The sequence below is a fragment of the Phodopus roborovskii genome, unplaced genomic scaffold, assembly GCF_943737965.1.
Source record: "Phodopus roborovskii unplaced genomic scaffold, PHOROB, whole genome shotgun sequence".
NCBI classification, from domain to species: Eukaryota; Metazoa; Chordata; class Mammalia; order Rodentia; family Cricetidae; genus Phodopus; species Phodopus roborovskii.
The window spans coordinates 7,055,678-7,070,910 of NW_026126459.1; the positions used below are offsets into that span (position 1 = coordinate 7,055,678).

Consider the following 15,233-nt stretch of genomic DNA (forward strand, 5'->3'; position numbering starts at 1 on the left):
CATCCACTCTATGCTGTATGCACACATTCGTCCTGCATGTGTGTACCCATCCACTCCACCCTCTATTCAGGTAGCTATCTATTCCACTATGCTTCCACACATCCATCTATCCTATCACATATGTACATATCCACCAATCCAATAATGCATGCAAGTACCCATCTATCCCATCCTCCATGCATGATCGCTTCCATCAGGCATCCATATACTCACCCATTCCATTGCACATGTACACCCATCCATTCCATCATGCATGCATGCTCCAATCTAAATCATCATGCATGCATGCTTGCACCTGTCCAAACCATCACAGGTGTGCACCCATCCATCCCACTTGGCATGTATACACCCTTCCATCATATCATACACACATGCACCTATCCATCAGATCACACATACATGCATTCATGCATTCAAGTAGTGCTTATTTGAGCTCCTGCTGTTCCAGACACTGAGATGTCAACAGTGCATTCAGCGCCAACCCCATAGAGCTCTGCACTGTACCCAGCTACCCAGCTTCTTCAGAGCTTGCTAAAAATCTTCCTCCTGAAAAGCCTGGCTTCAAATTTAGCTGCTCAAGACCACAGAGCACTCTGCTGCTGGGAAACCACAAACCAACCCCTTTTCAAAGGCCATTACATTGCTTGCATGGGAAAAGGAGAATAAAGACAATTGATCCAGTATCCACTTCTGAACAGAATGATGAGTTGTTTGGAGGTCTATAGTCTCACTAACAAAAAGAAAAGGAAAAAAAAAAGACATATTTGGAAATGTTCAGTCCAAGGGGCTTGAAGCAATTGAATGAAAAGAGATTAACATCTGAGTTCTGCCACCACAAGAGCTTTTAGCAAGAAGTTCTCTGGGAAAGAGGAAGCAGGCCAACTGTATACACTGGGTTTTGGAGCTCAAAAACCTTTCTTCCTAAGGGCTGAGCACCTACTGTGATCCAGGCCTATTGTGCTGTTCTACTCCAAAAGGCTGGCATGACTACCCCTTTTTGCAAACAAAGAAACTGAGGCTCAGAGGAAGGAAGACTTGTCTGAGGTCAACACAGGTCTGGCTGGCTCCAAAGATTGGGATCCTCAACACCAAAGATTTGGCTTAACCTTGGACAAACATTTCATCTCTACTTTCCTTGCCTCTAAAGTGAGCACTGAAGAAAAACAGCCTTAGCACTCACTGAGTCCAGCCAGCTTCTCCTTCCTGACCCTTACCCCTCCAGCTTCAATCCTGTCCCTACCAGTGCCCAAGATTAGACTGTAAAACTGTCCAGAATGAAGCATATAAAACAATAATCAATGTCCTGACTTGGGCCTCCATTTCAGGGAGGCAATTATTTTATGCCCATTTTGCAGATGAGGTCATAGATCATGATCTATAAGATAATCAGTACGCTCTCCCAAGGTTCCTGCAACAGACTTGTCATTGCCTTAAGAAGAATGGATGGCTGTTACAGTCAGGTAGGTTCTTTGTAGTGTTATTAACCATGCTCTCCAACATCTGGACAGCATAACACCATTCCTGGGCGGGGGGAGGGATGCTCACCACTGGTTTCTTCCTCCATAAAATGTGAAAAGAACAGTTCTTAAAAGGAAGCATGTAGCCCCATTTTGCAGATGAGAAAATTGAAGCCAGAAAGGGTGACCTAAAGTGTGCAGCTAAGCTGAGACTCAGGATTTGTGACCCACAACATAAGAGTAAGAGAAAGGCTGGGATGTCAGTGGGCTGCAAATTTGAATGGCACGATTCTGTGGGCTGGCAGCCTGCCAAGAACCACAAACAAGGGGTGTTCTGCTCACTCAGGGCCATCAGGAGCCTGCAGCCTTCCCTGGGCACAGCTGCTACCTTGGCAGACCCCTAAAAAGCCCCCCAAAGAATCTCTGCACTCCAGAGCTTTTTTCCCATTCCAAACATGCCAGAGCCCCGTGGACCCCGGAGGCTGCTACTTAGCGCCAGATTAATCACACCGAATTCTCCATCCAGATATTGCGTGCAGGCCGAACTCCCACCGCTAATCGCCGTAATATTCTCCTCGGCGTGTGCAGGCGGCCGGGGCGATGTTCTAGGAATATTAATTCTCCACAGCCGGCTCACTCCCGCTGCACGCATGCGCCCCCTGCACTGCTGGCTGCTGGTAGGGGAGCAGGCCTGGCCAGGGGGACAGGAGCCTATAGGAAGATGGGCCAGACCTCATCCCTCCCTGGAAACCAGGCTGGCCAAGCAAGAACCAGTGATCCAAAACCTAGTCAAGGTCTTAATGCTGGAGTAATGGGGGCTCCTGCCTGTGATAAGGTTTCCTCCCAATACTGCCTCTTTCCCCTTAGTCTTTACCCCAAAACCTCCTGCCCCAGAACCTGCAGTAAGTTCAGGGCCCCTAAGAAGCGACACATCATAAGTTCTCTGATGTCCTGTCAACACAGCAATGCTTTGACAAATGGGCAGCCATGAACCAGCTAATCTGAGGGGAGGAGGGCAAGAAGGGAGAAGCACACACACAAAAAGGAATAAAAACTCTTTCATCTGCTTGAAATACAAAAGCATGGGTGGCAGAAGAGACTCTGGTGATGTTTCCACTGTGGGGCTAACCCAGACCTGGAGGGGGCAGGCTGGATCCATAGAAGCCAGGCTCTGCTGCTGGCCCTTGCTAGTTCAAGGCTACGTGTAACTGGTAATGCCACAGGCTGAAGAATGAGGGACTGGAGCAGAAGGTGAAGCAGCTGAAAGGTCCCTAAGGAACCTGCCTGTCCAAGGCTGACCGCTATGCATCCTTTTCTCAGTCTGAGACCCTGGCCTGTCTTTAAAGAGCTCCTGGTAAACCTGGTGATCTAAAGTAGGATTCAGCCTCCTAGGGGGCCCGAGGATACTAGGCAGACCTCCTTCCCACCCATAGCATGGCATGGAAACGCCACATTTTCAGGTGTTTAATCACAAATCACCATGGGAGGCAGCTTCAAGACATCCATTTAAGGAAATAGACATGAGGCAGTGTCCTAATCAGGCCGTCCGTCAAGCCACGAGAAGTTGAATTCAGGTTCTCCTCTTCAGCTGGTTCTGCGACTCCATTTCCTTCCCTCTGAAATAATCGTTAAGGTCTGTCAAGCTCCCATATGACTATCAAACAAGTACAAGAATGTCTTGATTGCCTACTGTGTGTCTAGCCCAGGAATCCAGAAATGCATGTTCCTTAACTCGGTCTGCTGAGAAGAAAAGTAAACTGAACCCCATCATACAGCCTGAGGTACAGGGTCAGGGTCCCCTCTCAACAGCCTGGGAGTCAGGAAGGGCTTCCAGGAGGTGGTGAAATTTGTGCAGATCAGGCAGAGACTGCCATAGTACAATCTGGACCACAGTAGATAGATGAGTGTATTAAGGCTTCAGGGGATCACATGTCTTGGCAAACTGGCCAGATTCCCTTAGCAGCATGGTTTGGACAGTCTACTCAATGCTAGTGCCACCTATGGGTGATGGCACCTGCCAAGAGAGCCATGAATACATCCTCTTGGGGAATCAAATGTGACCAGTAGCAGAATGGTGCACAGGAAAGCCTGGGCAGGTGTCAGTGGAGGGAGGCCCAGGATATCCACAGACCCAGGTCATCTGAGCCGGCACATGCTTTCCATAGCCTGGGCTAGACCAGGCCAGATGAAGTCAGAGCCTTGGGTCCACTGCATAGAGAAGCATCTTGAACCTTGTCATAACTCTGGCCCAGGACTGGAAATGAGAGGCAGAGCCTGTAAGAACACAAGAATGTGGACCAGTTCAAAAGAAGCCAGAAATGGGGGCTGCTTGAGGATCTAGAGACTCAACTCAGTTCCTTTCCAGTACAGATCAGAACTGAAGTTTGAAACATACACGGCAGACCTTCAGGCAAGCCCTGGGTGCTGAGGCTCCACCCTGAACATCCAGTAAAGGCCCAGCTGAGGACAGCATCTGACCCCTGACCCTGTGGGCCTGAGATGTCTGGCACCTCTCACATGCTACCATACACATATCTCATGAACACAAGAAAGCCAAAAGGTTTTTCTCCATTTCTCAGATAAGAAAACTGAGGCTCAGAAACAAAGGAGCATACGTGGGCTCCTCTCACATGCTGGAGGCCATAGCTTCACAGGGTCTAGGTAAATACCCTCAATTCCCAAGTAGGAGCTCATCCAGGTTCCACAGGTAGAAGGCGGCAATACCATATAGTTTCCAGGTCCAGACCTATGTGTGTCTGCCCCGCTCCACCCAAGACCCTGGTGCTCGAGGAGGAGGGGAGCAAGGGAGTAAAATGACCTTTGTGCCCTCATCTTGTCCTGTGATCTCTCTGCTTTGAACTCAAGGAATATGGAGCAGAGATGAGACTCAGCTGGCAACCCAGCACACACTTTGAGGCTGATGGCACAACGAGGGCTTTTCCCTGCCTTCTAGAAGGGAGCACCCAAGCCTGTCACCTGCAACCACAGTGGGTAATAGGATCCCAGGCAGTGAATGGCAAGTCCCATAAGGCTTCCCAAAGGAGGACAGTTTGGGTAGGAAACTAGAAGATTATGAGGCCTATTCAAGTTTCAAAGTATCACGCAGGAGACATGGGAGAAGGCAAGGCCACCATGAGACTCTCAGGCCTCCTACTCTCGGGCCAGTGCCTCTATGCCTCTGGCTTTGCATGCCTGCTGCGTGTGCTTCTGAGTTCAACCACAGCAGGTCCAGTGCCACCAGAGCTCTACCATGAACAGCACAGACACATAGTTCCCTCATGCCTTCCACTCTCCTTAATCCTGGCTCCAGATCTCCTATCCCCTTCAGCCAGGTGCTCAAGAAATGGCAGGGTTGCAGGCGTTAGGAGTAGAGGACAGGGATTCAGACTTAGCTATGGAGCAAGGCAGGGGCAGGACACAGCCTGAGTAGAAGAGTCCAATCTCCAGGAAGGAACCTCCTGGTCAGGCCCAAGATCTGCAGCAGGCTGACTGCTATTTTTCTCCCTTAGTGGTTTTCCCAGAAGATCCCATCGTTTAGACTGTTGGCCCTCTGGCCACTGGGCCAAAGGAAAGATGCAGATATGACTCTGACCTCCTACTCCTGGCTGACTCAGCAAACCACTCTATTGCTCTAAACCTCAGTTTGTTCATCTGAAATATGGGCTGACTACACCAGGAGTGACTAGTCATAAAGTGATTGCATAAAGTGAATGACAGGCAGAAGGGACATAGGTTGGTTCCATCCCTGGTGCTGGACATCTCCTGGGAAATAAAAACTGAGCTGTCCTGCACAGGAGACCACACACTCTATTTCCTTTACTGATCCTGACAACCCTGGAGAGGAAGGGGCTGCTGCCCTATATTCACAAGTGAGAATCTGAAGGCAGAAAGGTAAGGGGCTGGCCCAAGATCAAAGCTACATTCACCCCAGGTGGACATTTCCTAGTTGTAAAAGGTATTCTTCAGCTATGGAAAGTAATGGACAGAGGGGTCAGGGGCACCTCAAACCAACCCACTGGCTAGTCCCAGAATGAAGCCTTGGACTGTAGAGGCAAGAGGCCTAGCCCACAGCCAACAGCCTATGAAGAATCCCTTACTCCATTCCCTCCATTGCCTGCAGTCATCTTGGATCTGGAATAGCGCTTTTTGTTTTGTTGTTGGGGGGGGGGTGGTATTTGCTTGTTTTTTACATCCAAAAGCCAAGAAGGGCCTAGGCAGTGGGCACATGCGGCAAAGTAAGCCTCTGGGTAGAGAAAAGCCCCCAGCCCACTCCCCTCCAGCCTGCGGTTAGGTGCAGCCGCCTGGCCCCAGCGCGGCTTGCACATTCATGCACATAGGCAGGCACCTGCCAATCTCAGCCCACGGCCTCCGCCCAGCCCCCCTCTCCCGGAGGATAGATAATTCTCTTGCTCTCCCAGCCTGACAAAATAACTAATGCTAACTCAATAAAGTCCCCCTTGAAGGTTTTTAATTACCAGACTGTGCCGAAGACTAAAGACTCCAGGAGCGGGAGGGAGGCCTAGGGAGGCTGATTGGGGTGGGCGTGGCAGAAGCTCCACCGGGCTGGTGAAGGGCCCTCCCTCCGACTTGGGAGAGGGCAGGGCCAGGCCAGTGCTGTCCAGGGTGCTGGACCCAGTAGCCTCAGGACTTGGAATTTCTACAGGCAAAGCAGCCACTGATGGAGGCCCAGTTAGGCTCCTGGCAGACTTTGGTGATTTTATCTTTGAGCTTTATGGCCAACCACACAGTGGACAGAGCCACACTGAAGAGAAGGCACCGAGCTTGCAGTCAACAGCAAGCCTGGACTGTCCAGTTTTACAAGGTGTCAGACAGGGTCTGGCAGCCCACAGGGAAAATACAGACCTGTGATATGGAATGAAGGAGCCGTGTGCAAAGGTGGCTGTCAAAAATAATGTCCCATGTGTTAACTGTAGCCTTGGGCAGAGTGATGTGCTTGGGACACAGCCTAGCATAGGTAGGACCAAGGCTTCCCAAAAGGCCTAAGGAGGGTGAATCTAAAACATCACCCACCACAGATATTCAAGAGACCAAATAATTATTTCTTATTGTCATGAGGAGATAACTTGGGGGGCAGGACTGAGAAGGTAGGAGTGTCATACAAACCCCCATAACTATAGCCAAGAGCAAAGATAACTTCCAAAGAGAAACACATATCTGCATTTACCCTACCACAACACCATACTCCTCTCTTACTACAGCCGCTCTGTGAGCCAGCCAGATCTTCCATTGAATACTCTTTGTTCACTCAGTCATTCTGGCATTTATTCTTCACTGGGACAGATGACAGGCTCTAGACAAACCTTTCTGGGAATCCTCACCTTGAACTTCTAGGTCAAAAGTCATCTCCTGCCCATCAGTAACAACCTCCAGCAGTACTCCTGTGCACCCAGACAGAATGACCAGTACCCATTCTCAGACCCAGGCTACAGGCTCTTAGCCAGCCTGCTGGGATTCCAAGCTTGCCTTGACCCTGAACTAGCTGTAAGTGGGTATATTTCTTTATATACACGGGGGGGGGGGGCAAGAATAGTCCCTAACTCAGATTCAGGTTTTGAGGGCTACTGAATTTATATTTGTTAAGATTCAGCATAGTACCTAGTAAGTGCCTGGGGTTGCCAGGCAACCATCATCATCTTCATCTTCAGTAGTAGCCTGTCTTTCTCTATCTGGGTATCAGTTACCAGGATGCTTCATTCTGTGCTCCCAGAACAGCCCTGAACATAAGGACATGCTGAACTACCCATGAGACAGGCCACAAAGCTTAAACTGGCTCCATTTTCTGGATGTGGACACAGAGGCTGCAGGATGTTCCATATTGCTCCATAGCCCCTCTGCCCAAGGTGTCTTCACTGTGTCTTCCTCAGATCTGCTCTTGTCAGTTCTGCAGAGATATCACTTGAGGGGCAGTGCTGAGAGCCAGGGCAGTTGTGCTCAGCTCTCCAGGGGCTTTAAGGGGTGGCGGGAAGACCCCAACACCCAGCCCTGACTGGAGTCTTCTGGCTGGGATCACAGCCCTACTATGATGGAGCTGCTGCCCACCAGCCGGCCCTTTGGCATCAGGCCCTGGATGGCAGCCAGCTGGGACAGGAAGCAACTTGGCTGGCAGCCAGCTCACAGTGCCTGGGAAGCAAGCCAGGCAGGGCTGAGACCCCCTGCCCCTGAACAGGGCCCTGGCCAGGCTACCAGGATGGGGCCAAGTTCCTCCTCCCACCAGACATTCACGGGGGCCCTATCAATGCCAGCTCTAAGCAGGGAGCAGGGACATAATCTTGCTGGGTCCCTATTTATTCAGCTCAGCTTTTCATAAACAACAACTGTTGTGGAAGCAGCACGTGGAGCAGGAGATTTTCAAGTCAAATAATAATAAAAACAGCAACAACTACAGCTGACATTGAGCAAGCACTTACTCTGCACCCAGTGCCACTGCACAGACTCCTCTGGGAGGAAGGATGCCATTACTATCCAATGCAGCAGCTGAGCTCAGAAAGGGGCAATAACTCACCTACAGCCACACAGCACACTGCAAAATAGGCTGAGACTGGAACCTGTACCTCAACCCTGGCACTCCACTGGCTTAAGCAGGCCTAGGTACCTGGATAGGGCAGAGCTTCATGTACCCTTGAGTGTGGAGTTCAAGACTGGACATGGGGGTGCCGAGATGAACACTCAGCCCAGGTGCTCATACCTAGTCAAAGCACTGAGGGGGGCGTTGGAGTGATAGCCTAGAGGTTAAGAGCACATATTGCTCTTCCACAGGACCTGAGTTCCAGCTTACAGTCACCTGTGACTCCAGCTAAGGGAAATGACACCCTCTTCAGGCTTCCTGGGGCACTGCATTCGCATGCACAAACGCATACTCAAGTCCCTCACATATATACAAAATAATTAAAAATAAAAACATTTTCTTAAAAAAAAAAAAGAGCACTGGGAGCTTTTCATCTCATTCAATCAAATGGTACTACCATAGGCTCCTTTTCTACATGCCCAAGGTGAGCGAGTGACTCACCCACAGCTACATAAATGAGGTGCAAGCCAGGGCTCCTAGCATTCCTCCCATCAGATTCCCCATCTTACAGGAAGGCCCAGGGCCTCGATACTTGGCTCCCAAAGTTACATAACCTAGGAGACTAAGGGAGAGCTGGGATGCAGGACAGACTCAGGAGAGGGTTTCATCTACAGCTGGGCCACTGTGGACCATGACAGTGGCTGCTAAGACGTCACCCTAGAGGAGGCAGGTGCAGTCCAGCATCACTCCAGAGAGCAAGGAAGGGTCACCAAAGAAAGGTGCTTCTGGTGACCCCATGTGGGGAGGGACTTAGGCTCCACAGAAGTCCATCCTGAGCAGACTACCCCCTGCCCTCCCCCCTCAGCAGAGGACTGACATGCTTGAGGAATCTTGGCACCTCTCTCATCCTGTGGTGTCAGCGCTAGGGAGGGCAGGCCAGATAATACCCTCCTGTCCCCCTGTGAATGGCCAGGTGCATAGCACTCTTGCCAGCTGGTAAGATGCCAGCTTGGCCCTAATCGCTTATCTCTGCACTTGTCTTTCCAGAGCTTGCCCTACAGAAGGACAGATTCAACCATAGAAAAAGAAGGGGAGTTATGCTAGAGTCTGGGGCCAGGATGGTGTGGGCCCTTCTCCCAAGAATGAGACAACCTCCTATGTGCCTGGGGACCATCCTTGCAGCTGGTGAAGGTAGAACTGATGGGAAAGAACAGGGAGGCCCCGCATGATGCCAGTACAGACAAGGCTATGGTGCTGCAGAATCCCATTCTGGGAACAACAGCAGTGAACAGACACTTAAGGGTTTCTATATCCCACCTCCTGGGACTGGGAGGATTTACCAGAGAAGCCTTGAGAGGACCTGAGAGGACTAAGGGTGCTGGGTAGTAGGCAGACATCATGAAGTCCCAGAAAATCTGAGGATGTTATTCCTCGTTATTCATCACTCACGGGAGGGCAGCAGCAAGGCAAAGCAGGGGTGTGGTCCTCCTGAGGTTGCACCTACACAGGCCTTCCCCCAGCCTCATCTTTAGTCTTTTCTTCTTTCCCCCATCAACCCTGCACTTGCACCCCATACCCCACACCTCTCTCACTCATCCTCCTGGGGTGAGCTTTCAAGGCCCTGGAGCCTGTTCCCACAGGAATAAAAAGGGTACAGCCCTGAACCGAGGCAGAACCCATGCTTCACATCCTCGCAGAATAACTGCAGATTGGCAGAGTGGGTCACTCTGGAACTCAATGGTACTAGGTGGGTTACAGGGTAGAGAGATGCCATTCCTCCTCAGAGCCCACTCCAAGTCAAGTAACCAGTCCATTTTTCTCCCAGGCATCAACTGGCCAACCTCTGTACTTCTCCCCAATGGTGGGGTCCCCTCCCCCCATCTAGATCTAGCTGGGCAGGAGCCAGGAAATTAGCTGATACCTGGAGCGGGAGAGTAGAGAGAATAGCAGAGGAGGAGGAAATGCAGGGGAGAGGGAGGTGGGAAAGAGGAGGAGGAAGTGGAGGGGAGAGGGAGGTGGGAAAGAGGAGGAGGAAGTGGAGGGGAGAGGGAGGTGGGGAAAAAAGAGGGGTAGGAGGGAAAAGTGGAGGGGGGCGGGTGGGAGGGAAAGAGCTGTGGAAGAAAGAAAGGGAGGAGAGGGAAAAGGGGGACAGGGAGGGAGGGACCTGTGGGGGAAGGGCGGTCTACAATCACTGCAACATCAAAGCCTTCCCAGCCGCGGCAGAGCACAGTCACGTGCAACCGCGTTCCTTGCGTTCCTTAGCTGGGAGACGCTGCTGGGCCTGGGGCTGCAGAAGGAATTTTAAAACGAGGCAGATTGTCTAGAATGGGGGTAGGGGTATGGGGGTGGAGGGGATGAATGGCGTTTTAAGAACGGGATGAGGCGGCAGGTTTGGAAACCTGTCCCCTGAAGCAGCATGAGCCTAAAGGGTCCCTGCTCAGTGGCTGGGTAGGGGGCCAAGGGCAAGGACCACCCAACTCCTCTAGTGGATGGAGCTTCTGGCCAGCCCAGCCTGGTTGAGAGAAGCTGGAAATGTGGCTTTCATTTAAAAAGCTTCCTCCTTTTAAAATTTAAAAGGGGAAGAAAAAAAAAAAAAAGACCTTTTTTTTTTTTTAAATCCACCATGTGAGCCAAATACAGCAGGCCCCAACCAGGCCCCAGGGTCTTAGCTGGGATGGAGGCCCCAACCTCCTGTTTCATTTGTAGAGGGGTAGAGGCTTGCTCAAGATCACATGAAGGAGAAGATTAGAATTCAGGATTCCTAGGCCTGGGGCCACCTATAGGCGGGTTGGTCTGAGGTTCCAAAGACCCAGGGACTGTGGGGGAATAGAAGTGTTTGGAGGCTGGTGGCAACAGTTCTTAGGAACCCAACCCCAACCTCTACCCCACGCATGGCCTTATGCAGTCCTCAGTAACTCCTCATGACTGCCCCTCCAACCACCTCTCTCACATGGGCCCTGCCCAGTCCTGGCTGCCTTTGCTTCCTGGGACCCCAGCCTGGAACAGCACCCCACCATCAGCTGCAGGAGGACCAGGACAGGGCAGGACTACACCACAACTGGCAGCGACCCTCCATGGAGGAGACAGCTGTCCCAGTGCGCTGGCAGGGGAGATAGAAACCACAGAATCTGCACTCAACAGGCACAGGCATGGCACAGTGGGCAGGGGCAGTGGACAGAAATCTGACACCAAAGTTTGGATGTTATTTTCCAGGGCACTGGGGAGCCCTTGGAGGAGTTTGAGCAGAAGAGAGATCAGCTTAGATCCTTGCTGGGGGTGGGGGGTGGGGATGATCAGGACACAGGGCTGGAAGAAATCTGTTCTTTCTTTAAGTCATTCTTCACTAAATATTTACCTAGCATTTCCTCTGTGGTAATGGTGGGGCAAAAGTGATGACACTGGGGGGGGGGGTCTGTGAGGGAGCCAAGTTGCAACAGGTGGGTGACAGGCCCTCCAAAGAACTCCTTGGCAGGAGAGAAGACTGTTCTCTGCAGAGGGCATGAGGCAAGGGACAGCAGGGTCTCCCTAAGTGTGGTAATCAGCAGGCAGGGGTGGACAAGCCATGACAGAGGAAGCCGAGCTTCCAGACCCTGTCTCAAGGGCATTCTAAGGAAGGGTCTGAGGTGAGGGTGAAGACAGGTACACCATACCTGTTAGTTCTCTGTCACTGGGATTTCCTATGGAACAGAACCCAGCACACTGGCAGCCATCCCCAAGGCTGACTGACGTGTGTTTCCACCAAGGTCTAGTCTTAGAAATAAAGCCTCCTGTCTAGGTGGCCTCATAGGCCACCAGAGACCACTTACTACACACACATTTTGGGATGGCAGGCCTAAATCCCAAGTCCTGGGCCCTCAAACTCAGGATAAGTTCCACAACTGGAGATCCTGGAGAAAGTGCGCTTTTGAAGGGCATGTGGAGCCTGGAACAAAGGAGAACCCCATGAAGGGTCTCTATAAGTCCTCCAGTCTACAAGAGAAGGACAGCTGAAGCCGCACCAGGCAGAGTCATGTTTACAGAACTGAGGGGCCATCGCCCACACACATCGCCCAGAAGTGACTAACGACGGCCCATCAGATGCCAGGAGCCCCATTTCCAGATCAGGAGACCAGGGCTGTCAGGGCAGCCAGGGTGGGCACCTGTTGGAGGTGAGGAAGAATGGCCAGACCAAGGGGAAGGCTATTTTGCAAGGAAACCAAGGTGATTGGAAGGAGGGCACAGAGTCCTCTCTATCCTGGTCAGGGGTGGGGGGATGGAGGTGGGAGAGGTGGCGAGGGGGGAATGGAGGGGTGGAAGAAAGGTAGAGGTAGGAGGATGGGGAAGGCTGAGGGCAGAGAAGCAGCTTTAAACTAGTACCCTCCTATACTCTTCCCTGAAGCATGTGGATTTGGGGTAGGGGTGAAAAGCTCCCCAAATGATCCTCTATCCCTCATGGACTCCTACTCCACTCACCAATCTCTGCAAAGATCACCAGTCCATGAGGGGCAGAGACCAAAGATGGGCCACCGGCTTCTCAGGTCTATGCGGGCAGGATTCCTGGATGTTTCATATGGAGCTGAGGAAAGGAAGATGGTGACCCCCTTCTCACTCAAGTCATAGACCATGTGGTGCCCTCCCACCCTGAAGCTCAGACTCTCCGAATGTGTGCCTCACCCACATGATACAGCTGATTTCCAGCTAAGGGCAGCTGGCTGAAGCCTAGCCTCCAGCCTTGACAGAGCTGAGTTTAGGATAGGGCAGGAAATCTCAACCATTTACTGGGTGCTCCTTGTGCCAAATCCTGAAATGTAGGTAGGCTCTGGCTTCATCCTCCCCACCCTCACCCTTGAAGTTATGCACACTGTGATTCTAAGGATAAATTGAGGCTCAATGAGGCCAAGCCCCAACCCAAGACTATTACTCCAGTGAGGGGCAGGAATCTCAGGGCATAAGAGTATTCACACATTTAACTCATCAGCAGGTGAGACAACCACATCTCAGTTCTCCAGGCCAGACATGTGCACAAGCATGGAGAACTGAATTCTCAAATCTGATCATGAGCACTATGGCTGAGACTCCTCCAAGCTGTCTGGCCCTACGGCTAATCACCTTCCCCAACCCAGCCAACCAGGAAAGGAGAGAAACGTTTCATTAATACTAGGGCTGGTCAAAACAACTAGTGCTCTTTCCCACACATCCACCTAGAGGACCCTTATGGATGAGAGATGGTTCTGAAACAGGAGCGATATTATGGGTGGAAATGCCTCTGGCCAAAAGGAGGAGGATGGAGGAAGAGGAAGAAGGGAAGTGAAAGGAGAGGACTACACAGAGAAGTGTGAGAAAAATGCAAAGAAAAAGAAAGGGCATGAAAGGGAAGGGCTGGAGAGGACCACGTGGCAGACCGACAACCCCCCTCTCCCTGGTGTCTGGCAGACTACAGCTGGGGCCAAAGCACTGGAAGATCTGCCCAGTCCCTTCATGGCAAGAACATCAGAGCTGGTTCCCAGCCAGCCCAAAGGTAGCATCCTTTGAGGTTTGGCGGTGATCTGGCCATATTTCAGGCTGATCTGAAGCAGGCAGTGCCCCACCCCCTCCTGCCTGCCTGCCAGGAGATCCCCATCTGGGCTGTCTACTTAATACTCCATTAAGGGAAAAAATATACAGCCAGATCCCTCCCGGCATCAGCTGCCCATTCCTCTGAAAAGATCAAGGCTGCACTAGATTCTCTCCTAGGAACTCCATAAATAGACTGCAGACTTGGGGAGAGGCAGATAAAACCCAACATGGTAGTGCCTAAAGGGAGGGGGTATGGCACTGGTCATCAAGAGCCAGCAGGAGTGGGGTGCCCTACAGGTCCAAGAAGAGTTGCATACATCCTGGCATGAGGCCCTCAGCATGGGTTCTTGGTGCCTTATTTACAGGTGGGGAAACTGAGGAACATAGTAGCACAGTGTCTGACTCCATGTTGAGAGGCTACAGGTTTTGGCTTATGGAGTACACACACTTTCCACCAGCAGCCTGTTCCCTGAGAACTGTTTACCTGCATAATCGGTGCCTTTTCCAAACTAGAAACCAGATTCAGAGAGGCTCAGAGATGTGGAGAACACAGCCTGGACACATAGCAGAATTCTCCCTGATCACCCATGGGGAAGAGACAGCAGGACTTAGGCTGAATACATCCAGGTCCCCCTCATGCAGTTTACAAAGTGCAGGCAAAGCACACATCACCTCTCCAGGGCTCTCTTGGTCCTCAAGGCTACTGGTGGGAATGAATGAACCAGATGCTCCAATTCCCTAATTCATACTGGGCAGGGACTACTTCCTCTTGTGAAGGACAGTCGCCTTCCTCTTTCCTCCCTAGCTCTGTTCCTTCCCACAGTGGCTCACCTGAAAAATCTCAGCTCCCAGCATTCTTCAAGGTTTTCACTTTCCACACTGGTCATCCACAGGTGTCTCTAAACTGCCCATCTGACCAAGGATTTCTCAGTCCCCAAGGAAGATCAAACTCTTCCTCTGGACCTCTTGGCTCACACTGTAAGCCCCTCGTCTTAGGACCTGACATCTGTGGGATTAATGACATCAGACTGTCTGTTCCATGGCTGTCCCTGGAGTAGGACCTCTTTGCAACCACCATGAGTCCATCCTCCCAGACTCTGGCCTCCAAAGTTACTGGACCTCTGCTCTCTCTACCCTCTAGCCGGTCATCAGGGCACTATCTGCCTTTCTTCTGCTTACTCCCCTGCAGGCCCTAAGTACTGGAAGGCAGAAGAGCCCCTTGAGAGTGAGGGACAAACATCCCTGAAACCCACAACAGCAGAAATGGAGGTACAGAGGGGAGGGGGATTCTGGGCACTCAGAGATGTCTGCTCCCTTCACAGTTCACCAACAACTGAGCCTGCCTCCTCTTACCATCAGAGATAGAGCAGTAAGCACAGGGTGAACCAAGCAATCTTCCAGACCTAGTGGGGCTCAGCAAGCCAATTTGAACACAGAATAAACCTCTGACCTCTGCAAGGGGGCATAGCAAGCAGTGTGAGCATACTAACTGGTGCCACCCCGACTTGGAGCAGAGAGCGTAGCTGGCGGGCCAGAGTCGATGCACTTGGCTGCCAATTCCCGGCTCAGCAGAAAGCCTCCATTTTGCAGGGAGAAATTAATGGAGGGGGAGAAGCCTGGGAAATTACGAATTGCCCCCTGCAATTTCTCCCTCCAAGGAGAGTGGCACCATGGCTGATAAAAGTAGCAGCTGTCCTGCCAGGCTGGGCCAGCAG

The 15,233-nt window shown here is 51.6% G+C and overlaps 1 protein-coding gene across 2 annotated transcripts in view; it reads right to left on the reverse strand.

Annotated features, from left to right (window-relative positions):
* Tcf20 (transcription factor 20) overlaps positions 1-15,233 on the reverse strand; it is a 148,027-nt gene that overhangs the window by 100,206 nt on the left and 32,588 nt on the right. Inside the window, exon 1 of one of the 2 annotated variants that reach the window (XM_051189488.1) lies at positions 12,436-12,525. The exons of the other annotated variant lie outside the window; for it this stretch is intronic. The gene's annotated coding sequence lies outside the window, so the exon portion shown is untranslated. Of the gene's footprint in view, positions 1-12,435; positions 12,526-15,233 lie in introns of those variants that run through there. 2 annotated transcript variants of the gene reach the window in all.